This window comes from Uloborus diversus, chromosome 10 (genome assembly GCF_026930045.1).
Source record: "Uloborus diversus isolate 005 chromosome 10, Udiv.v.3.1, whole genome shotgun sequence".
Taxonomy (NCBI): Eukaryota; Metazoa; Arthropoda; class Arachnida; order Araneae; family Uloboridae; genus Uloborus; species Uloborus diversus.
This window is the reverse complement of record NC_072740.1, coordinates 53,789,499-53,812,408: the sequence shown is the minus strand read 5'-3', so window position 1 is coordinate 53,812,408 and position 22,910 is coordinate 53,789,499. Positions and strand designations below refer to the sequence as shown.

At 31.9% G+C, this 22,910-nt stretch overlaps 1 long non-coding RNA gene across 1 annotated transcript in view; it reads right to left on the bottom strand.

Moving 5' to 3' along the window:
• The window catches only part of LOC129231547 (uncharacterized), a 49,214-nt gene extending 28,113 nt beyond the window's left edge, over nucleotides 1-21,101 (bottom strand). The window contains exon 1 of the long non-coding RNA XR_008581266.1: nucleotides 20,926-21,101. This is a non-coding gene — a long non-coding RNA (uncharacterized LOC129231547). The remainder of the gene's footprint in view (nucleotides 1-20,925) is intronic.
• Nucleotides 21,102-22,910: the final 1,809 nt, after the last annotated feature.

The window sequence follows — 22,910 nt, the reverse complement described above, 5'->3', positions numbered from 1 at the left end:
CAACAAAGCTTGCGTTGAATTATTTTTATTTTATGGTTTTATAATGAATTTTGAGTTGCTTACAAATATTGAAAATTTTACCGAAAGTTTGGCGAATAAAAATGGATAATTTTTTTCTAATGCTCACTTAGGAGTTCAGTAGTGCATTTAAAAAATGCCATAGACCTGATCAAATAGAACCAACAGTTACAAAATAAGCTCTCAGAGCAGATAAATGAGTTCTAAACAATGCATTTTCTTTCAAATGTTTGAAAAAAAAAGAAAGAAATCGTTTTCCTGATACTTAAGGAGAACAACCGAGTAGTTTACTAAATTAATTCCAGCAATCGATGATAGTCATTTCGATTTCATTGCATGTGTCGATGTATGTGTTTTTGTAGAGACTTGTAGCGTTTTTATTAATGCACTCAACACAATCTATTGCAACTATACAAGAAGAAGAAAAGTTCATCTTAAACTATACCGTTCAAAATAGTTAATCTGATGCGTAAGATTTAGCTCACTAGTTGATTGATCAATCAGTTTTTTTTTTTTTTGTCACTTTTTTACTTTTTTTAATCAAAAAAGTTTTTTTCTACACTGTAAAAAAAAAAAAAAAAAAAAAAAAAAAAAAAAAAAAAAAAAAAAAAAAAAACTGCAGTACAACTAGAAAATCTCTCCGATACTTAACCTGATACTTAACCTGGAACTTAGAACCTGAAACTTTTTGAGAAAAGTTTATGGAATTCTAGTTTCCTAGAGAGTGTATAGTAGTTATACTGACACAGTAATAGTGCTTACAAATGTTCAATCCAATTTGTAGTGCCTCAAAAATTCAAACTAGTCCAGAATTCAAATTGTTAGCATTATTAACGTTTCGGATTTTAGAAGTAATACCAGACAAACGGCTTTTTAAGCAGAAATGTTACAAAAATCATTTATATTTATGAATCACTAAAACTCAAACTAGCTACGAAAATAATATTTACATGCAGCAAATATAAAAGATGTACAGTAAAGCTCATTATCTAAAAGTAAGTGAAACGTCAAAATCCGAATATTTGAGCATATAAAAATTTTAGCTCATTCAAAAATATTGAATATAATAAGACTTCAAGAAAATAAACAGCACTATTTCTTGGAGTTATTGTTTCAAAGTATTAGCTACAATTAACAAAATTCACAATCGCGAAAACGACCCGTTACAATTGAGATCACAAACGTGAACCATTCTAATACACGAAAGCGAAAAACACATTTTTAATATTAAATTTGTTAATTATATTTTGCTTTCGTTTTATCAGCATTTTTCTTTATGATTTTCTTAATACTTTTCCCATCAACGCGTTTTCAAAATAGTGCCACACGTTGAAACAACATTTTCAGTTTTACAACTTCAAACGAAAACGGCAATCTCAAACAAATGAATTGCAAAAAAATAAATAAACAAATAAATATATAAATAAATATAAATAAATAAATAAATATAAATAAATAAATAAATATATGAATAAACATAAATAAATGAATGAAATAATAAAAAATAAAAAAAATACAAGACTAAAAATTCTGTGCCCTGAACAAAAGGTTCATTTAGTATTTAATAAATGATTAGTAAATTTCCAAAAACGAATAGTAAACCATTTTTGCATCAAAAAGCGTCTAAATTTTTTACATATATTTTGATGCAAGGTGGTGCAAGATTTTATTTATCTGTTGTTATATTTTCTTTTTTTTTTTGAAAAGAAAAACATGAAAACAAAGAGGAAAACCGGAGTTGTGCAGTTAATACAGTCATAATATTTTCCTTTATTCTAAATAATGAGGAAGAGGAAATGAAGTGTATGGGAAGAAAAAAAAATGAGAAAATAATGTTACTTGAAGAATTTAGGAAAAAAAATCGGCTGCTTTTAGAAATTTCCAGATTTTTAACCTTTACACTTTAACACAAAATCTTTTGAATCACTCATAAAGTTGCAAAATCACTTGAAAGCAGAACTACTGCTCTCATAAGTTAAATAAATACCTTAATGTTGAAAAGTAAAATAAGAAATAACAAGGTCAAAAAGCACAAATTGCAGATTACTTCAAACAAGTTTTTCTTTTTCAATGCAAAAAGCACATTTCTTTTGCATTTCTTCTAAGGCTAAAACACGTGTCAGAAGTAATCTGTAATTTGTGCTTTTTAACCTTGTTATTTCTTATTTTACTGCTCTCATAGATTTATGAAATAGTAATTTTAGCTCTACGGTCTCTGGAAAAACATGCATTAAGATTTTGAGAAAAAAGCATCTTTTAAAATTTCTCGGTCCCATAAAAATTAATTTAGTTACTACCTCTGAAATACAGGAAGTGCAAAATGAAAGTCATTAATCTGGAAAAGAATCTCATTCTTTTCAGTGCACAAAAACAAATGGTGGAAATTTTAGCGGAGATTTTTCATTTCGACTTCTTACGGCTCAGTTGATGGCTGTCAACTGGAAATCTTTTTTTCATTCAGCATTTTGTGAAAAGTGCAGACAGACAATTGGTTGGAACTATTTCAAAAATTGATGAAGGATGCTGTCGGAGAGTTTTAAGTTACGGGATTACGGGAGCAGCGATAAGAAGGGTACAATGAACGCATAATTAGCGGAAATAATTCTGTTTTCGTAATATTTTAGTTGACGTTAAAACTGAATGTTGTAACAACTTTTAAATTTCTCAAGTGAAATGTTTTTATTGCAAATGATATTGTTATGGGAAATTTCATTCATTTATTTACTTTTAATGTATATAATCTTTTATTTTTACTTCCATAAACATTGGCCAAGACATTTTTAACGCTTCTAAAAGCGTATTTCACGCATTGAAAATAAGAATTACGTCTCAAAATTTTTGTCAGGTTATTTGCAAGTTTTGCATTTTAAATAAAAATTTACCATCATGAAAAATGGGGGGGGGGGGGGAAAGCAATTCGAATTTCTACACCTGAATGTTTTGTTATTTCTTGCATACAAAATGTCAAATATTCCAAGGTTAAAAGTCAAAATAGGATGCTTGGTTTTTTATTCCTGCCATTAGAATTTGAATCTGGTACACCTGGTTAAATTATGCCTCCCTTGAAGCACGATGCAGAAAGTTAAAAGATTGCAAAACAGAAAAAAAAAAAAAAACCCCACATGCGTTTATGCCCGTGGTTCCTAAAGAGAGTGCCGCAGGAAAAGGAGAAAGGTTCCACGGTATCAGGTGCAGCATATAAATCTCCCGTATTTTTGGAGAGGGTGCCGTGTGAGTTGTGGTGGGGATACGGTGTTGGAAGTGGTATCAATGAATAGCAGTATATACTTGTCATTTTTAGTAGTAGCAGTGGCATGGTACGGTAAGGATCGTCATGTGCTGTGGAAGAGTATATTAACAATGGCGGTTTCTTGATTACTACTCAGCAAGAATTTCGCCTTTGGTTCCAACTACACCGACATGATCCTATTCGGCTGGAAAAAATATTCACGCTGTAAAGATTACTGCAGAAATTTTCTTACATTCCTTTCAGAAAATAGCTAGGAAGCTGCATGCTTATGTGCCAAATGCTTTGGAGATTCCTCGATGGATGCTCTCGCATGCGCTATATTTTTCAGCGTTGAAACGGTCCGAGGTAGGCCAGCAATTTTTGTTTGGAGAGCAGTACCCGTGGCTTTAAAGTTTGATACCCAAACATGGTTTTTTTCTACCTGAAACAGGATCATGTCGGCTAAATTTAAACCGAATGTGAAATTCTCGCCGAGTAGTAATCAAAAAACCACCATTATGAAAATATGCATTCCTCCTCAACACTTGACGATGTTCACTGCACCGTGCCATTGCTACTGCAGCAAATGGCACGTATACTGCTATCCATCGATACCACTTTCATCACCGTATCCCCACTACAACTCACACAACGTTCTCTCGAAATACTGGAGGTTGATAGGCCGCACCCTGTATAATATAATACATATAGACTAGAGTGCCGCGAGAAAATTCCAACTTTTTAAATGGTGCCACGAATCGGAAAAGTTTGGGAACTTCTGCTTTATGCTGTAAATATTCAGAACTACCCTCACATCTATATTTGTTTTCATGATCACTTTATAGCTTGAACCCAAAACACTCAAAATTCTAGTTATACGGTCACTTGTTCTAATTTTCATTTAGAAAATTTGTTGATAAATAAGTTTACTTATTCCTCTTTTCTATCGTGTGTTTATTTCTTCTCACAAATAATTTGTCTTAAGAAAGAAAGTTACCTACATTCTTTATGTACGTATAGCAGAAAAATTGATATGCTTAAAAAAGTGTACGCTTTATAGATGATTTAATTATGCATATATTGATTCATGAATTCTGATTTATAACAAATATAATAAATTTTTCTGGTAGAGTCGATAAATTCTTGCGCAAAATGCTACCTAAATTTCTCTTTAGCTGAAGAAAATGAAAGGTCTATAGTGTACTATGCTATTACGAACTAAAGTATCTTTTTCAGCATACAACTTTTACCCAAGAATACCTACATCCAAGCTCGCTAATAAACGAATAGCACTACTGATAATGTTTATTAGTAAATCCCTGGCGTTTATGTAAACTGTGAGCACAGAAGAAGCTACTCCATGTAACTGTAAAACAGTCTAATGCTGTTCTTCTCACTGTTTCAATTTCATTGGCGAAATAATTTATTTCTTTACTGCATCTGAATATGCTACGAATATAGTTTTCCCATCTAACTATAAATATATTGTTCGAATACTCTTTTTATAGCCATTTCCATTCAACTTAAATATTTCATTAACACTTAGTACTAACTAGTTTACTCAGCAAATTTTTCCCAGTTGATCGTTTTATAAAAATGTTTTACAAGTTTGCAATATTTCCTGAAAATAATGAAATTATACGCTCTTTTCGTATCTATGTTTTAACGAAAGAGAGATTGATAAAAAAGAGATTGATAAGAGAGAGCTGGCAGTTTTAGCACCACAAACAAATTCATCAATATTTGAAAAACCCTATGAGTTAGCTATTATTTTCAGATTATTTCCAATCAACTTTCCACCCCAAAATATCAAATTACAACCAAAGGCAGCCAATCCTTCTCCGTTAACACGTAAGCTGTCACTTATTTAAAAAGATGATCTTTCGTATTTTGTTTGAAAGAAAAACCAAGGTTCCTTCTTGCTTCCTCCTCCCCCCTTTTTTTATATTTACCTCTGTATAAAAGTTTTCAGATTCTTTCAAATCAATTTTCCACCCCAAAATATCAAATTACAGCCCAAGGCAGTCAATTTTTCTCCGTTAATCTATAAGCTGTCCCTTATTTAAAAATGTGATCTTTCATATTTTGTTTGAATAAAAAAACTAAAGTTCCCTCGTGCTTTTTTTTTTCTTTTTTAAGTTCTGTATAAAGGTAATGGAGAACAGTATTAATTGTCCTAAAAATCTCTAAATATTCTAAGATCTTCGAAGCGCATCTTAAAATAAGATGATTTTACTTTGTTAAATCTTGTTAAGAAATACAATCACCGTAAGTATAATAATTAAACTAGCTGTGTGCCCGGCGTTGCACGGGCTGCTTAAAAAAATGAAAGAGATGTCCAATTGATGTTTTTGTATTACACTGACATCAGTTTCTAAAGCGCTGAGGAGTAAATAAATACGCGTAATGCAAGGTTTGCAAAACACCAGTAGAGCATATTTTTGGCAAAAATCTCTTTAACGTTAATCATAGTTATCAATAATGCAAGTTATGAGTATTTTCAATTAGCACAAAAGATGAAAATATATGCATTATCAACTGTAATCTGTGCTCACTTTAAACTGAATTAAATCTGATAGACTATATCTGAAACATTTGTATGTCCAATTACGATCAGCTTTTTATATAAAATGACACATACTTTTTGGTTGCTTATGTGAAACTAAAGCACCAAGACTTAATAAATACCAATCAGCATTAATTTAATACCAAGTCATCAGATTCGAATTTAGCTTTAGTTAAAACCCTTAAAAACAATATTTTTGTTCAACTCTGTTTCACTTAAAGAAATCCAAACAATCTTAATTTAACATGTTCTTTTAACGATACAAACTGTATTTCAAAAACAGAAACAGGAAGGAAAAAGAGAGTTATTACAATTCGAAAACTCACCCATGTGACAGGAAAAAAAGTCCAACAAAATAAACATAATTAGTCGCACATCCTAAATGTACCAAAATATGAGGCCGGTGAATGATAAACGTACACTACAATCAACAAATATAGCTAAAGAAACAACTTTCATATGTTGAAAAGAGTTAAAAACGTTGAATGCAAAAAATAAAAAAAGGACAGACGATAACATAAAGGCTATATCCGAATAGAGCAACCAATTTTAAACTAATTTAAAATGAAATTCTAGATGGAAACGTTGTTTTAAGACCTGGACAGCAACCAAAAAAATCTCTTAAAACAATTATTAGAATTTTACTTGCTCACGCATATGCAAAATGGCAACAGGAAAGAAATAAAATTCCTGAATAACGTTATGTTAATTAACGTTTTAATTAATATCTCCGCTAATTAATGTCGCACAATTACGAGATTGGTCCTACTGTTTTTTTTTGGAAAATTTCGAATTGATCGGTATCTCGTTTGACTCCCGATTCGCAGCGGTTCTCGAGAAGATCGATCTTCAGACAGACAGACAGACAGACAGACGGACGGACGCGAACAGATTTTAATATTATAGTGGATTGTGCCTGTTAGGGCCTCGAAATCTTTCTTGGAATTATTAAATTCAAGAAAATATGCTACCAATTCTATTTTATGCAGTTAAATATATTCCAGAGAGGAGTGTGTTAAGCTAAGATTAATTGAGGCAGTGAGAAGCAAAGGGATTTATATGTAGACTTTTAAAAGTTATATGAGTAAAACGCGTTTGAAAATTTCATTCTCGGTAGGCTTTCATTAAATTTTTTTTCTTCTAAATCATGCTGTATAACAGCACCTTATCAGGGCTACTAGTACCATCTCTTGCCACAACAGAGAAGGGATTATCCTAATATTTGCACTAGTTTTCTCGAAATTTTCAGTTTTGGCACTTACATCCCTTTACTTCTCATTTCCTCAATTGTTTCTTCCGCTCATAAAAAAGATGTATATTAATGATCAAACCTAAGTGATGTCAAAGGTCTTTCAAACGAGTTATTTGGCTTTTGATAATTCATTTTGAATTTAAGAAATATTTAACGTAATCAGAGGTGACGTGAAAAAAGTATAATCTTATCTTCCTCCTTAAAAGTTGGATCGCTCTAGAAAGAAATCGGTTAATGAGTGAAGAGGTATTTTTACGACCCAAGCTTTTAAATTTTTTCAAACAGTCATGTTTTTGTTGTTAATGTGCCAAGTCGTGAAATAACTGGCAGGTATATTTTAAAATTCAGTAACGGTTGCTACGTGTTATGGCTTATTCTTTTTAAAATAATAAAAAATAACCTGACTGGAACGGTTCTGGCTGTTGTAGGTTTGGGTTTGTTGGCCTAATTATTATTTTTTTTAAATATACAAACAAAGTAAAGCATAACTGTTAGATAATTTCGAGTACTTGAATTCCTTTCGTTAGTAGCATTAAATATACGCAAGTTTGGAAAATTGCTGAGTTCAAAAATCTTGCTGGTGGCATGCTTTTGAAAACAAAACATACCCGAAAAATTGTTTTGTTATACAGAACCTGCCCAAAGAATTGTTTTAATATACAAAGCATGCCCGAAGAATTACTTTGATATATACAAAGCAATTATATCCGGAGAAAAAAAAACAGGAATCAGTTTTGAATATTTTGATGATGCACTAAATAAAAAAAAAGTACTTGCAAGAACTGTCTTGATATAAAGCCCTATATAGTTGTCAGGCAGTTGTTATTTACTTCCATTTTATGGATAACTTTTTTTATTTGGAAAACTGGGGGCTAACGGGACACATTATACATTTCCCACTATAAGAAGGCTCTATCGTACCATGTTTTTTAAATCTATTTTTTTTACAGATTATACAAACATGTCTTTGTTCAGGGATAAAAACTTGAAATCACAGCTTTTCAACGAGATTTTGACTTATTTTGATAGAATACATTTTGTCCCCCTGGACCCCAACTCTGGGGTCTAACTGTACTAGCCAAGTGTCTAATGGGACAAATGAATTGAACTACTGTATATGAAATCAATGACACATTTATTGCTACTCAGAAGAAAATAACTACAAAAATCCCGGTTCTACATTGCATTCTAAAAGACTTTCGAAAACATTAATGCAAAATGGAACTCGCAGTTTGATATGGTCAGTGTTAGATGGTATTAACAAAGTTTCAACACCATTTGCTTTACGAATTCGTACAACCAGTCCAGTTCAGCCTTACAGTTTTCATTCAAATTGTTAGGCAAGAGTGTTTCAAAGGCTTTTGCTTATTGACATGCAAATTTTCTGTATTCAACCTTTTTTAATCCATGATTCATTTTCGAGACAATAGTTAAATATTCTACCAAGAATTTTTCTTGTTCACATGTAAATACCTGATTTAGAACACATCTTGGGTCAAAAACCAAGAGTTTTTATTTCACCAATAGTTTTCTTAACAGCAACTAGGTGTCTAAACAATGGCGACTTTTTTGCCACATTTTTTCAGCAGCAACTGTTATAGAGACATTGACATTCAACACATTTTTAATTGATTTTTACATTGCATCAACAGATATCCTTTCCTTATCAGTTTCCGTTTCTTTACATAGAAGCATTTGAAAACTACATCCATGTAAATAAGTTAATCATATTAATAAATTTTCAAAAGCTTTACTAAAAGCATTTTATATGAAAGCTGCCAAAAATTCTATTTTGGCATCGCTAATCCATTTAAAAAGGAATACAACTTCAGAATATAAATCAAACTTTAAGGCCCTAATACATGTTCACTCAGAAAAAATATAAGTTAAATTAAATATTAGATCTTTTATGAGACAATAAGAAGCAAAGGGTTGTAAGTGCCAAAATTAAAAATTTGAAGATAACGGTTACAAATTGTAGGTGAGCCTCTATTCTGTCTTGGGGCAAGAGATAGTACTAGTAGCCCTGGTAGGTGTTGTTATACAGCATGATTTAGAAAAAAAATCAGTGAAAGCCTACCAAGCCCCGCAACTTTAAATGCGTTTTACCCAAAACGCGAAAAATGTCCACTTACATCCCTCTGCTTCTCACTGCCTCATATGCCCTCTTATTTTAATTTGGTATCTAATGAGACATGTCCCATTTGACCCCATAGGAAGAAGTCCCATCTGCCCTCAGGTCTCTTTGCCAGAGTTTCAGGCCAACTTCCAACTTTCGGTTAACTACTTAAAAACCACACAAAATAAGAATTATAACAGACGAATATATAATGAAACTCCAAAATAGCAGATGCCAATGTTGTGAAGAAAAGAGATTACATTTGATAGAAACAATTATTTAAAATAGTGATAAACTCATTATTTTGTAGCTTGAACAAATTGTTTATTTTGTTTGATTGATTTGGGGAAAATTTTGAATTATGATGCGCAAAAATTAGATTTTTAAATAATATTCAGTAACATGCTGACAAAATCATCCTTAAATGGAATAATTTTGTTAACACATGTATACTTTTTTAATGCGAACTCTATTTTCAAACAGAATTACTTGGGTTGATTTTTCTTTTCAAAGAAAAGCTTTCTTCTCTCGCGAATGCACTGGAAAAAGTAAAGGAAGTTTGACCAGAAAATATTGTTATTGATTTATAATGAAATACGAGCCAAAAAGTTGGAGTCTATTAATAAGCTGAATTTAAATTACTGAATGATTGCAATTAATTCAGAATTTGTTTTAAAATAATAATTGTTTGCTAACAGTTAAAATTTTCCTACTTAATAAGTCGTATTAAATATGCTTTATAAATAGCGTGCTTGAAGAAACAAAGCGACTGTCTCACATCTAATTTCCTAGATATTAATCAAAAGAAAATATCAAAAAAAAAAAAAAAAAGGTTGAATTTACAAGAAAAATTAATTTTGAATGTTTTGTCATCCTAAAATTTAAATAAATCAACTAAATAAAGCAGTTGTAAAAACTTGATCTCTTTAAATTAACATGGGAATATTCTGGTTAGAATTGGTATTTTTCTGTGTCAAGATTTCAAATATCAGTTTTACAAAAAAAAAAAAAAATGACTCTTTAATGGTTGGTAGCAACCTTTAAACTTGATCTTGCGCCGTTTAGTCATAAAAATATCAAAAATAGTAAAAACTGGATCGACCTATACAGCAAAATCTTTAAAAAAAAAGAAAAGAAAGAGACAGTTATTTTGAAAGTTTTCTTCAAAAGCAGTAGATTTTACTACAGAAAAGATGTACGAATCGCCAAGAATAACAAAGAAAAGATGATGACGTCATTAAGGTTTTTGCTTAATCTCAATGAGTTGTCTCACAGACAAGATCTCAGTGTTTTATTTGGACCGTTTTGAAAGATCATATCGCTTAGCGTCAAATCTTTAAAGGCGACACAATTTTTATTTTCAAACATATCATCCTTCGCAACATCAAAACAGTTTTACTGCTTTGAATTCAACTTATAACATTTGAGATTTTTAGTATTATGTCATTCTTTTTTTTTATTTTTTAAGTAGCCTCTAGGAAAAATCTAAGGATGCTTTTTAAACCTTTAATTTTAATTGTGATATTGTATGAGAAATATTGCTAGAATTTTTCCGAAGCATGAAAGCACTTGTTGACGATTTTTAGAATGAAATTCATTTAAGATGAGTGAAATATAGGAAAACAGTAAAAACTAGACTGCCGTGAGCAGGTAAATGGCAGTATCTGCAGAAATGAGTTTTCGAGATGTTTGAAAAAACGCGTTTTGGATTCAATACTAACTAGAGAAATGTTGGAATTAGACTGGTTTTTGTTGCCCTTTTTTTCATCGGCAATCAAATAAGCCAATAACGCACAATAGATGACAAAAACGTAGAAAAATTAAAAATGAAACATCTGCAGTCACCGCTTTACAGCTTTACCTGCTCACAGCAATATAAGGGTAAACAATTCCAAAAACAAAAAAATAAAAAAAACTTAGTTAGGATGACATGGAAGATGGAAGTGAAGTAAAAGATAATGTGTACCGTTTTGGTTTAAAAAACTGCAAAATGTTTGAAATTTAAAAAAAAAAAAACCCTCTTAAAATAGATTTTTTTTTTGGAATTCTCGCTAAAAGTTGCCCCCGCCCCCCCCCCCCCCCTTTTTTTTCATTGATGCTAATTTTTTACTTGAAGTGCAAAGCACGAAAATACGTTTGACTAAATTTTTGAGGTGCAAATTTGATTTTCAATGCTTGAAACACGCTTGAAGAGAGTTGAAAATATCTCTGAACGTAATAGTACTCTTGTGCAATATAGGAATATGTTTTCGTACATAGCTTTACGAAACCAGAGCCATATTTAAAAATTTTAGCACAGTAGGGTAGACGCACCTGAAGATGCTCCCTTGAACAAAAAAATCGACGAAAGTGTTATAGAGTTGCTCCCACACACATTTTTGCTATTGCATATGCTACAATGTTGAGCAGTGATACTCAACCTAGGATTCGCAGAGTGGTCCGCGAGCGATTTTCATATGTTCCGCAAAACATTGGATTTACCTCATTTCACCAAATATAATTGTCGTAAAAATATTATTTCGATTGAATAGGATCGATTGCTTAGGATTCGGAAGGGTACCAAGTGGTCCTTAGTAGTGAAAAGGTTAAGAACCACTGGTCTAGAGTACATTTTATGACGTATAATACTTATACGAAGCACTAGATAACTAAAAGTGACTGTTTTATGTATTAAAAGTCACACTGCTGTGCACTTCAGGTATCGCTCTTGATTTTAAACACCATAATAATAAAGCCATATTTTGGGATAATTTTCTGTATGGTCAACCGGGCTTCATGGGTCGAGGGGAAAATCAGACCCTGATCAAAACATAAGAAAACCAAGAAAAAATACCAGTTCTAACCGGAATGTTTTTGATGATATTTCAACTGCTGTTAAAATTTACTGAAGTTAAAAACGAAGTTTTTGTTCTTAACTATCGATATAGATACATATTTCAGAAGATAATACAGTGAAATACGTTTAACAAGCTTAACATCAAAAGTCGGTTTAAATGAAAAGATACAGCGGTTCAGACAGTATATTGTGCAATGCAATGCAAATCTTTTAACACTAAAAGCTTTTTCGGTCCCCTCAGTTTCGGGTCAAACGATTTTCGTCGTGTTAAACGATTTTCGACTGTATTTGCATCAGCTATTTCGGAACTAGGTAAGTGTTCAATCAAATTTTTGTTCAACAAAATGGCAAGAAATATTTTCAGTTTTTTTTTTTTTTGTTTTTTGTTTTTTTTTTCCAAAAGATTTTCGTTAACTATAAGTCTTATGCTTCAGGAAAAAAAGGGGACTCCTCTGTATATTAATAGTTTAGGTGGCTTAGTAAAATTAAGACATATCAACCATAAGCGTTTAAAGATAAAACTTTTGCTTACGTACTCAGAAAGCAAAAAACTAGATGAAGTGTTCCCAATGATGACAAAGCAAACTGGCATAGAAGAATAAACATCTGTCAAAATTTGTTACCGTTCCAAATGCTTGACAGGAAACGAAAACTCACATGTCTAGCCAAAATGGACAGGGTAAAATTTTTGTCGTGATCCAATTTTTCAGTAACTAACTTTTAAAAATTCCTGTAATTTGCGCTATTTTTCAAAAAAAAAAAAAACTAATTACATACTTTTGCTAGTATAGTAAAATTTTTGTTTCGTAAATCCTAGGGGTACGCTTACAGTTGAAATTTTTAAAAATATGAAAATTAATTTTGAATGGTAGGCAAATCTAAGAACAACACCTATTGTTTTAGATTTTGCTGTTTAATAACTTGACGACTAAACAAACCTTTTTTATGTGCACTAATCACTTGAAAATTCTGTTGCCAATTTGTTTGGGTGGGTTTTGTGCTGTACAAAAACAAAACTCCTGCGTCATAAAATATTTCATTGAGCTTTGAAAGCCATTTCAACTTCTCTTCGATTGTTCCATTACAGAAAGAATCAACAACCCCCCGGGGAAATTATTTTCATAAATAATGCCAGCATAATTTAAAACATCTGTTATTATTACATTCTTCAGTTATCTGCTATTACATTCGTAAGCTGCAAATGTTTTTTTATCTGCTTCGTTTGCTCCTTCAAAAAAGTCCTGTTTTCGAACAACTGTTCACACATATATTGCAAATCACAGACTTTATGACAATTTTTTTCTGTTCCAAAATCTCTTGATCAACTTTGAAATTTTGTTTATGTCTGCATGGCGTAAAGCTTCATGTCAATCTTTGAAATTTTGGTTATATCTGTATGGCGTAAAACTTCATGTCAACCATTGGAATTTTGATTATGTTTGTATGGCATATAGCTTCATGTCAAATTTTGAAATTTTGGTTATGTCAGTATGGCTTTAAAGAAAAAAAATAATAATTTTAAGTTTTTAAATGTTAAATGATAGAAGATAAACATATTTATTAGTACAATTGACTATAGAAACGCCAGCAAGTTGCTTTGAATGTTGTGCATTACAAAGTCAGTAGGTTTTCTTCAAGATAAAAAAATGCAATGTTTTGACTAAAACACTGTATCGTCAATGACAGTTCGCTTAGAAGTACAAGTAATGACAACAAAGAGCAAACACATAGCAGCACTTGCCTGACACTCGACACAATCGTTCCTAACCCCGTAGCAAAAACAAAAGTAGCAAAATATTTACTAAACTAGTAAAAAAGTTCACGTGTCACAATGTCCTCCGGCAGTCACAAAGTAACGCTCACGGTATCACTAATTTCACCACACTCACGTAATTCAGTGTTACTTATTTACTTTGAAAACGAGTATTGTAGTGCTTTTTTTTTCTGAAACATTGCCAGTTTTTATTTCAACCCTTTTTTCCAGTCACTCTAACAACAAAAATGCCATTAGCTCAATCCTGACTATCGTTTTTTTCATATTTGTCGTTCCTTGTCAATATTTTTTCTCTCTTCGTTAAGCTGTGCATGTGTTTTCGTTTTATTGAAAGTCTACAGAATATTGTAAACTGTCAATGACTTTAATAAAATATGAGGGTACTCTTCAAGTGAAGAATCGGAGTAGAAATAGAAAATTTTCTGTGACAAGTAGCAATTCTGAATCATGATTTACACAAACTGTGTATTTTTTCAGCAAATGAAACCTATGTTCGAATCGAATTGCGAGTATTTAATTTTTATTCATTTTACTTTTAGTTCTCATTCATGCTGTTGTATTTTAAAACTACTTGACGACTAAAAAAAACTTTGTTTTGCCTAAAACTCGCAAATGACTACAATTTGTCAATCATATAAATAAAATATGAGGGCTTATTTAAAATGAAAAACTGGGATAGAGATAGGAAATTTCTACGTTGAGATGCAAATTTCGACCATGATTTATGCAAGGAGACTCAATATTTTTTTTTTTCCCTTTTGTTATTTCTATTTTCCAATGCGAGAGCCACGGCTCAAAACTGATTAATTTTCATGAGAGGTATAGGAAATTTTCTGCGATAAGTAACCAATTCATGCCATGATTTATACGCGTTGAGCATTTTTTTCCCCATTACTTCCCGTGGAAGAAAGCTACATGTAGCTTTAAGCGATCAGTTTTCAGATGAGGCATTTGAAAATTTCAACCAGATTTTAAAACTTAAGCATTTATCTGTGGTTAAATAGCATTCTGGATTATGTGATCTTAAACGGGCGTTATTATTTTTACACCCATGACTTTGTATAATTAATACAGCATTATCTCACATTTCAGTTTCAGTAGTAACTGGAATCGTCTGGAATTACTTGAAAAATTACACAAATAACGATCTGGCATCGTTACACAAAGAACTCAGCAAAACATGCCTAAATCTGAAATGACAGCCATTTTCATTTTTTTTCCGGAATTTGGCTTTTTGCAGTGAGGGCGAGAAATATATGCATATAAGACTGCGAACTTTCGTTGCTTAATTTAAGGATTCATTACAGTTCTTATTCAGATACTTTATTTAAGGATGTTTATCACATTAAACTCGTTAATTCGTGTTTTCAGGCTTTAATCTTATTTTTGAGAAAGAAATTAGATTGCTGTTTGTACTTGTTATAGTTTTCTGGAAAATATGTTCCGAAGCTTTCTTTTCTTATTCCTGAATATATCTGTTTTAAATAAAATATTTAGTGTATACAATTATTGTAAAAACACAACTTCTTCTAAAAGTTTTGTTCAATTGCTTAATCTGAATAAAAACAGTTCCTAAAAATTCTCATATCTGCTTTATTATTATTTTTTTTTTAAAGACCATTTATGTGTGTTCAACAAATGTTATTCAGAAGTTGCTTAAAATTATTTTTGTTATTCTTGAAATTATAGTTTGCACACGTTCTTTAGATATGAAAGGTGCTGAAACGCTCCTTACCCACCAGAATGCTGCAGTGGGCAGGTAAACCGCAGTTTCTGCAGAAATGAGTTTCCGAGAAAATTGAAGAAACCAGTTTTGGATTCCATCCTAACAATAGGTAAATGTTGGAATTAGACATTTTTTTCACATTTTTTAAAAATTTTATTTTATTTTTTATTTATTTATTTATTTTATTTTATTTTATTTTTTTGTCTACTGAGTTGGTAATCGAAAAGAAAAATAAACAAGAAAAAAAAACCTATGAATAAGATGGCAATGGAAACTACTAAACCATAAAAATCTCTCGTAAGATTTATTCCGTAAAAACATTTCACGAATTTCTCATATTACCATCATTACCCTTCAATGTAGGTAAGCATTATGTATGTTTTTTAGACACATACTGTCTGTTTTCTTTTGCCGAAACCCCTCACGAATTTGCGCATGCGTCAGGTCTGTTCTGATTTTATCAAAATAGGGGTGGAAACGCGGCAGTAAAAAAAATGCAAAATAACATGTTCAGCAGTTCTTCCAAGGCAGCATCGAAACAGAGATAGTAAGAGCGAGCAGAAAGGACCCATCTTCAACCTGTCGCCCCTTTTTAAAATGGAATCTATCCCGAGTGCTAGTCTTCGCTTTCGAGAACGAACAGTAGTTCTAAACCTCAGATGCCTCTTGTGTGTATAAATTAAATTATGTGATTACCTTTAATACCGATTAACTTGTTTTGCTGTCAGCTAAGATAGCAAAACCTGTCTAAATGTTTGTAATTCAGAATTTTTCCAACTATTGAATTGTCATTTATACGTAACTGATAAAAAGAAATAATATAAATTAAACAATCTGATACTTCATGATATAGGCAAATTTTTAGCACTAAACTTTTGTTTCAAGTTTTACATTTTAACAATGTGGCCTTCAAAAAGTGGCTTCCAAAATATTTTTTCAGTTATCATCAGTTCAGTATAGAGCTAGAAAGTGTTGAATCAGTTTTCGATGTTCTTATATTGATCTATGGATGCTGATATTTTCAATACGCGTTACTGACACTCACGATTTAACATGAAAGCGCACTAAACAAAAATTGAACAAATACAATGGTGGCTGTTCGCAAAATAAATCGCCGACCATGTTACTTCAAAAATTATTTCATTGCAGTTTCTGCATTTTAACATTCTGGCCTTCAAAAATATTTTTTCGGTAATCGGCAGTTCTGTATATGGCTAGAAAGTGATGAATCAGTGCTGGATATTCTTATATTTATGTATGGATGCTGCATGCTGATGTTTTCAATACACGTTACTGACACGCGAGAGTTAACATGAAAGCACACTAAACAGCAATTGAACTAATGCGATTGGTCACTGATCACAAAATAAATCACCAACTGTGCTATTTTGAAAATTCTGTTTACTGTGTTTATGTAAATATAATCAAACTTGACTAGGGACCTTTTTTTTCAGGTGCGAACCAGCACAATGAAAATACCTGTCTATGCACAATCTCCATTAAATTATTAACCTGCACATATTGTATATAATGGTACATCCTGTTACAACAAACTTCAAGGGACCGGAAATTTCGTTCGTTTTCACGGGAATTTTGTTGTAACGGAATTAATTCAAGCAATGTACGAGAAGTGTTATCGAGACTGCGAATTTATTTCGTTGAAACGGATATTTTGTTGTGTCGGTATATTCTTTGAAAATATTTCACTGTTCTTCTTAAAACAATAGAAGTATATACTCAACTAATCAAAAATAAGGACAGTTAAATCTTTTAGTTCTGCATGGCTGGAAAAAAAGATAAATCTCATATCATCAATCAATCAAGAAGACTTTTGATGGCACAAACGATACTGAATTATTTGAAAGCAATTAACGCTTCTTGATGTTGATGAAACCTGAAGATTTACCATGGAAAGAGAAGCATTACAGCCATGACAAAGCATTATAAAAGATCTTGTTAACGCCGAAAACAAAAGTTCTCTTACTGCTTGAAATTTGTGAGGCGTCTTTTACACACTAGGATTTCTACTTGCTGCTGCCAAAATAAACGTCAGTGTCAGAGTGAAAAAACGTTCTTGGTTTTACGTTTATTTTTAGCGAGTTAAAACATTTCGAATTTTTTCATAACAGAAAGAATTTCGGAACATATTTGACTTATTTTTCGAAGAGGATAGGTTCATCGACAGAGTATTCTCAACAAAATTAGTACTGGAAAGCGGCATGGTGAAATTTAAATACTTTAGAAATTAAGCTTAGAGTTTAAGATTTAGGTTGCTTAAACATAAGCTTAGAATTTAAGCTAATGGAAATATTAACATCAAGTTCGTCCAGTATTATATTTTTTTTTTTTTTTTTTTGTAAATAGCATCCAGGGGCACCCCGGGCTAAATTTTTGGAAGGGGGATTTCTAATTTACCAAATGAAAGTCCTAATTTTAGCGAATGATGAAACTCGAGCATGATAAGAAAGCGATGTGATATTAAATATTAGGTATATATATATATATATATATATATATATATATATATATATATATATATATATATATATATTTTTTTTTAAATTGCAATTGCACTTCTGTCTCAAAAAGTCTGTCGATTCCTCGATTCTGAAAATTCTGTCTCGAAATTTTCAGAATCATCATGATAAATTTTCCGAATTTGGAAATTTTTGGGAGATCACAGTGACCTCCCGTGACCTCTCATCAGGACGCTCCTGATATAACATATATATCTCAACAAATGTTTTTCTCATGTATTTCGGACTAAAAGAGTTCACTCAGGACACAAAAGATGAATGAGCTTAAAATATGAGCGTTTTTTTTTTGTGAATGGTGTTAAAACTTAAAAAACACGAGGCATGAAAGGAGCGGTTTTAAGTAATTTTGATAGATAAAAACTTTTTAAAAAATCCATGATAACAGAAAAACTTTCATGGACGCACTGAGAAACAATTAAATGCTTTGAAATCAGCGCCTCTGAAATCCACGATAACAGAAAAAAAAAACTTTCATGGTTACACTGAAAAACAATTGAATGGGTTGAAATCAGCACCTCATTTGTTTTATATCATGGACTTAGTAATTGAGCGAGTTAATAATTGCCAAACTACATGAAAAATTTGATTTTCGATTCCGATACCATCACATGCGGTAATTGAAGTAAAATAACATACTAACGCATATGGGTCTTTGTAGAATTTTTTAAATTTTATTTAAGAAGTATAACGTTTTGAAAAGGTTAATTCTCATTTAAATGACGAAGAATATTATTAAAATATGTATACTTTTACAATACTAAGTACAGAAAAGGCAGTTTGACAATACATTTCTTAACCAAACATGGTATTCAAAACATATTTGGATTCCTGCTATTGAATCACTGGTAAAAGCAAAAGGCGCATTGTTATGTGTATTCCAGAAAATTTGATATAGTTAAAGCAACTTTAAAAATTTTTTCTCACTTTGAAAAAATTATGCACTGTACTTAGTTGTGATATTTTTCAAGGATTCTGTACAGATGGGTGAGAATATGAAGCTGATGCTCTAGGTTGTTTTTATGATTATTATTATTATTAATATTGCTGTTATTGTTATCCGAACGTCTTAACAATATCTTGATGTGTTTTAAACTTGTTCCTGAACTATTTTTCATGGTCCCAAATCAACTAATAGTTTTTACAATAATAAAGCTTTTTCGCTTTAACAGAAGTTTGAAACTCTTAATCTGCTTTTGATTTATGAATGCGCATTGTTTCTTAATTTCAAAAATAGGAGAACATTAGTTATAAAATCAAAACTAAAAGCAAAAGTTCAAAATATTTTTAGAAAATAAATATTTTTTTAGCTTCCAATAAAGAACCGAACAAAGATGTTTCAACTAAGTTCATGGTACTTTAAAGCAGAAAAGAATGCACATAAAACCCGGCTCTTACTCATCGTCAAATAAGTACTTTGCTTTGCAACTACAAAAACTGCTCTAGCCGCAACTCTTCGGAGTAATGCATGGTTACTTATTTGGTGGACTTAATCGCAGTCCATAATTATTTTTCTACTTAAACTAGAGGGCCCTGAATTAAAATTTTGGAAAGAAACCCCGAGATAACCATAAAAAACGTTCACTATTCTTTTTAATAAGGGTCTTAGAGGTTCGGGGGGGGGGGGATCTATTTTTCGGGTCTTAGAGGAAAAATACTCACCTAATAACAACACGTTAGATAACCATTTTCGCAACTGTGTGAAAATCACTAAAATAATTATTTTTTGTGATTTTCGAGAGATAAATTTAGTTTCATTTTCAGTAATTCATTTTAATACGATAAAGAACAATGTTAAAAGACGCCAAATGTCTACGTTTATGGGAAGATTTATTTGAATGTATAAAAATAAAAATATATCTCAAGCAAGAGAATATCTGAACTGCAAAATAATTATCGCCCTTAGGATTACAGCGCATTGAACATAGCATACCCATGAAAAGTATACATATTCACAGATGAATTGGAATATTTTCTGAGAATCTTTTAGGTTAAAAAGTTATAAAGAAAATCTGGCATTAAACGGCGTAAAAATGTTTACGTTTCCAGAATCCTCGACATTGCCAGTATGCTGTATGAATATATATATATATCTACAGTAGTTTATTCAATATCTCGACGACCAAATTGTTCAAGCCGTCCTCTGATAGCAAGTCTTTTTTTCCTTTTGCACCACCTTTTAAAGCTTTGTTTAATTGACTACAAGCAATTTTAATTTTAAGTAGGAGTTTTTTTAATGTGACGTAATTTAGGGATTACTGTTTGAGCTTCACTGACGTTAACTACGCAAATTAATGCTCACTTTAAAATACTTGTGGTTTTATTAAGTACTTGTTCTGTCGATACCAAAACAATATGATAAATATCAGGGGAATTTTTTTATTTTGAGTTTTAAGGGTAGACCAGCCAGTGAATGAACACTTAAGCCCAATTTTCATTTTCAAGCGTTCATAACATCCTTAAAAACTGTAGCATCTGGCAAACTGGAGTAAAAAAAATTAAATTGTGTTAATATTAAAAAAAAGGAGGGGGGCGGACTGTTATTGCTGTGTGTCAGGGTTTTGGGGGGTGGAAATGGAGAAAAAGTGCACCATCCCAACAAAAGAACCCTGCTTACCAGTGGACAAACAGCATTTTCTAGTAGTTTTCTTTTTGGAAATTTATAGAAGGAAATTACTACTTTCAGTTCACTTGAGAAAAAATTTTGACACTGTATTTAAAAAAAAAAATCTACTAGTTGTTTGTTCACTGGTTGGTCTGTCCCATATGTTCTTCCCTTAAAAACTAAAATAAAGTAAAATTACTCTCCGGGACGAAAAATAGCTAAATGAAATTAAAAAAAAAAGTTAATTTTTTAGTAATTCTACTTACCCCTAGGTACAAAACCCACAATATGAGTAATAGCAATATAAGTATGACATAATTTATAACCAAACTGCTGGCTTCTTTATCGCCGAACATTTCTCCGGATAGGATGAGAGACTAGCTTGAGTGTGGCCGGATTTTGTGAGAGAGTGCTACGCAATAAAGCGATTCGAGATATGTAAAAATAGCGTGCGATTTGAGTGACGGGATGGGGTTTTTCTCTCCCCCGCAATACCTTCTCACGTTGTTTGAGTTCCTTGGGACTTTTTACGGCCGATGCTTCAGGATTGGCTGTGGTTTAGGGGGAAAAAATGATGATGATTAGATGAAGTGTTTGATTCATTATCGCCTTGGCGAAGGAAAAGAGTGGAAAGTGTTTAGGTAATCCGAGAAGAAAACTGATAATCATACTGAATTGCTTTGAAACTTTTAGACAAAAATTTATCTCTAATTAAAAGAATTTATTTAAAAATATTAAATATGAAATTGGTGCGTTTATGCAAAAAATTGTTTTTGAAAACGATACAGGTCAGCGATGGGGATTTTGCGGCTTTCTTAATTTTTTAAGCTGTTCTGCCAGTCATTCGCTATTTGCATATATGTTGGATTAGGACAATTGTGCTTATGATACAGTACTGTGCAAATTAATTGGGACAAACACATTCTTTTTTTTTTTTTTTTTAATTTCTTTCCTCGAGGATTTTTTGCCTCAAACCAGTTTCAACAGCATTTTCTTCGCGCGACTGCCCTTGACTAATCTAAATCGAATTGACTACATGATCATGACATGTCGAAAAATTTCCTTTCAGTTGATGTAGGCAATGGTCGATTGTGCGAATTGTCTATTTCTGACAAGTATTTTAAAAATGGATATCTCTCCAAGGAAATGGACTAGAATTGTTGCCCTTTATCAGCATATGCTTCTATTACTGTGAGTGATATCGCTGTAGCAGTTTGAAAATCCAGCATTGCTACGATTACTATTCAGCTCAAGAATTTTGGGACTGTGTCTCCAAAACAGGGGGTAAATGTGAAAGCAAACGCAAGACCACACCTCAAACAGACAAATTTCTTGTACGAAATAGTAAAATGCATTCTTGAAAAAAAAAGTACAGATCTTTAGAGTGAATTATTAGCTACTAGCGTGAGCATAGCTTCATCGACTACTCGACGAAGGCTTATTGAATCCGTAAGATTTGCAAGAGCACCAATCAGAAAACAGATATCAATACAGTTCAGCATCAAAAAACAATCATGATGCGTTAGCAAGCAACATTCCATATCGCTGCGTTGAAACCAACGCAAGTCAGCATGCGGAGGCACTAGTACGCCGCCTGGGATTTCACCAGCACGCGTTAAAAACCGATGGATCTAACGCAGCTCAATCGCATCACGTGAGCTAGCCCTATCAAGTTAACTATAAACGTTTAAACACAAAAGTTGAGTTTGGAAGTATTCTGCCGTGAGAAGGTAAAGGGCGGTAACTGCAAATTTTTCTTTATTCTTCTCTTTCTTTTCTTTCTTTCTTTTTTTTTTTTTCATTTTTGTTATCGATTGTACTTAAGCTTTATTGTAAAATGCGTATTAAGGCTTCCGCCGAAAATAAATCGCGAAAAAAAAACGCAAATTTCCAACTTGTCCCTATTATTAGTATAGAATCCTAAACGTATTTTACGTAATACGTTTTGGACACATGTATCACAATTTTTGAGAAATTGAATATTGACAAAAATCTCTTTACCTTCCTACGGCAGTATTGATACACTAAAGCCCCGTTGAAGATCATGGTTGGGGTGTACCAAATGCCATATAGCTTCAATGCAAATAAAGGCTTTTTCAAAACGTTTGGTCCAAAAAGTTGAAAACAGTTAAATGCAGGGGCAGACTGGCCAGGTCGGCTAGTCGGGGATCCCCGACAGGGCCAACTGCTTAGGGGGGCCAACTTAAATAGTTGACCCTTTTTATCAAACAAATTTTCCTAAGAAAAATTA